At 45.0% G+C, this 3,139-nt stretch overlaps 1 pseudogene; it reads left to right on the forward strand.

The window, feature by feature from the left end:
- Nucleotides 1-302: 302 nt before the first annotated feature.
- LOC126933844 (small nuclear ribonucleoprotein G-like) lies at nt 303-523 on the forward strand (annotated as a pseudogene).
- The last annotated feature ends 2,616 nt before the right edge of the window (nt 524-3,139 follow it).

Raw genomic sequence — 3,139 nt, forward strand, 5'->3', positions numbered from 1 at the left:
GCGCCACCACACCTAACTAATTTTTGTATTTTTGTAGAGACAGGGTTTCACCATGTTGGCCAGGCTGGTCTCGAAATCCTGACCTTAGGCGATCCACCTGCCTTAGCCTCCCAAAGTGCTAGGATTACAGGCATAAGCCACCCTGCCTTGGCCTAAAATTTTTTTTATTGTAGTAAAATATATGAGAAAGAAGAGAACATTTTTTTCTACGAGCTTTTCAGTTATCAGGCCCAGAGAGGCTTTGAAAAGTAACATCACATTCCATTTCAAGGCATCTGTGAGACTGATGAACAGGTAGCAAAGTTCACCCTCACAAGCTGAAAAACATTATGGACAAGAAGCTATCATTGAAATTAAACAGTGGCAGACATGTCCAAGGAATACTGCGAGGATTTATCCCTTTATGAATCTTGTGATAGATGAATGTGTGGAGATGGCAACTAGCGAGCAACAGAACAATATTGGAATGGTGGTAACATGAGGGAATAGTATCATCATGTTAGAAGCCTTGGAACAAGTATAAATAGTGGCTTGTTCAACAAGAGACGTTCACGTCCCCTCTCCAAAGGGCCCGTTTAACTATGATGTAAAAATTAGGTCATGAACATTTTCATATTAGACTTTTTGTTAAATAAACTTTTGTAATAGTCAAAAAAATCAGAAAAGTGACAGCATGCCACATCTCATCCTCTCCACCATCTTGGGCTAAATAATTACGTCTTATAGCCCCTTGCTATGTGGGCTTTAAGACTAACTGACACCAAGTAGCTATAAAATGCCACACACTCTGGACGCCATAACTCTTACCCTGTAGTTCAACAATGTATAGCCAATTACTAATCAATGTTATTTCCTTTAAACCAATGAGAATTTCTGACAAACAACTTTGTATCAGCCCACTCATTGTCTCCTTTTGCCTTTTTAACTAACATTTTTAAGTAATTAAAAAAGTTTTTTAAGAGACAAGGTCTTGCTATGTCACCCAGGCTAGACTCAAACTCCTGGGCTCAAGCTGCCTCAGCCTCCTGAGCACCCGCCCACTTTAACTTTTAAAAACCTGCTTGTGGCCAGGTGCAGTGGCTCACCCCTGTAATCCCAGCACTTTAGAAATCCAAGGCGGGTGGATCACCTGAAGTCAGGAGTTCAAGACCAGCCTGGTCAACACAATGAAACCCCATCTCTACTAAAAACACAAAAATTAGCTGGGTGTGGTGGCGCACACCTGTAGTCCCAGCTACTCAGGAGGCTGAGGCAGGAGAATCGCTTGAACCCGGGAGGCAGGGGTTGCAGTGAACTGAAATCGTGCCACTGTACTCCAGCCTGGGCGACAGAGAGAGACTCTGTCTCAAAAAACAAAAAACCCAAAATAACCTGCTTGTAACAGAGGCCAAACAGAGCACTCCCAAGGCAACTTGGAGATGGGTCCTGAGCTATAGTCCTTAACCTTGGCCCAAGTAAACTCTTTATATTAATTTTGGCTCCATTTCTTTCTTTAAATTGACATAGCCATAACATAAAATTTACCATTTTAACCATTTTTAAGTGTACAGTTCAGTGGTGTTAACTACAGCACAATGTTGTGCAACTAACACCATCATCCATTTCCAGAACTTTTTTTTTTTTTTAACTTTAATTTTAATTACAGTACATGTGCAGGTTTGTTACTTAGATCAACATGTGTCATGGGGGGTTGTACAGATTATGTTATCCACCAAGTATTAAGCCTAGTACCCATTCGTTATTTTTCCTGATCCTCTCCCTCCTCCCACCCTCCACCCTCTGAGAGGTCCCAGTGTGTGTTGTTCCCCTCTCTGTGTCCATGTGTTCTCATTATTTAGCTACCCCTTATAAGTGAGAACACACGGTATTTGGTTTTCTGTTCCTGCCTCAGTTTGCTTAGGACAATGATCTCCGCCTCTATCCAAGTTGCTGCAAAGGCAGAACTCGTTTTATCATCCCAAACTGAAACCTGCCCCTGTTGGACACTGATTCCCCATTTCTCCCTCCCTCAGGCTCCTGGCAATCACCATTCTACTTCCTGTCTATGAATTTGACTACCCATATCAGTAGAATTCGCCATTTTGTGACTGGCTGATTTTACTTAACAGACGTCCTCAAGGCTCATCCATGTTATAGCAGGAGTTAGAATTTCCTTACTTCTTCAGGTTGAATCATCGCCATTGTATGGCTAGAACACATTGTGTTTACCCATCCCTCTGTTGCTAGGGTTCAATCCGATGACAAACGGCAGCAGGCTCCCTCACCAGAAATGCTTTTCCCTTTAGGCTGCCAGCCCCAAGGGCAAAACATACCAGCATCCTTTCTCCTCACCCCACGATGCTCTCTCCAGGCAGATGGAACCTTTGCGCCGGGAGCCACCTACCTGAGATCAGATTCTATGATGAGGACCAGATTTCCTGGAACTTTCCAATCTTCCAGGAGACAATACTGAGTGAGGGCTAGGAGAGCAAATGGCAAAATGCCCCAGGTCTTACCCCTTACAAAACCAAGAAATGCAAGTGAGCTGCCCGCCTGGCCCAAGGGAGCGCCAGGGAGAAGAGGCCTGGGGGGAGCTGCCCCCATTTCCATCTTGGCACTGCTCACAAGGCCCCAGTAACCCTATGCCCCTTCGCAGTCATGACCTGTTTAAAGCAGAACAGGGTGGTGTGGCTGCGTGTTGGGCACCGGAGGTGGCACAGCCTCAGGGCCCAGAATGGCCTTGCCTTTCCCAGCCTGGAGAGCACAGCACCCCAGCAACAGCATGGCCGTGCCCCACCCCATCTTTGGGAGATTAAAGGGCTTGCAGGCTGAAACCACTGCAGGAAAGCTAGGAAAAAGCGAAATACCAAACAAACAAAACAAGAAAGCAGACTGTATTAGTCTGTTTTCACGCTGCTAATAAAGACATACCCGAGACCAGGCAATTTACAGAAGAAAGAGGCTGATTGGACTCACAGTTCCGCGTGGCTGGGGAGGCCTCACAATCACGGCGGAAGGCGGAAGGCACTACTTACATGGCGGCAGCAAGAGAAAAATGAGGCAGAAGCGAAAGCAAAAACTCCTTATTGAAAAAAAAAAAAAAACATCAGATCTCATGAGACTTACTCACTACCATGAGAAAAGTATGAGAGAAAGCGCC

This window comes from Macaca thibetana, chromosome 13 (assembly GCF_024542745.1).
Source record: "Macaca thibetana thibetana isolate TM-01 chromosome 13, ASM2454274v1, whole genome shotgun sequence".
NCBI classification, from domain to species: domain Eukaryota; kingdom Metazoa; phylum Chordata; class Mammalia; order Primates; family Cercopithecidae; genus Macaca; species Macaca thibetana.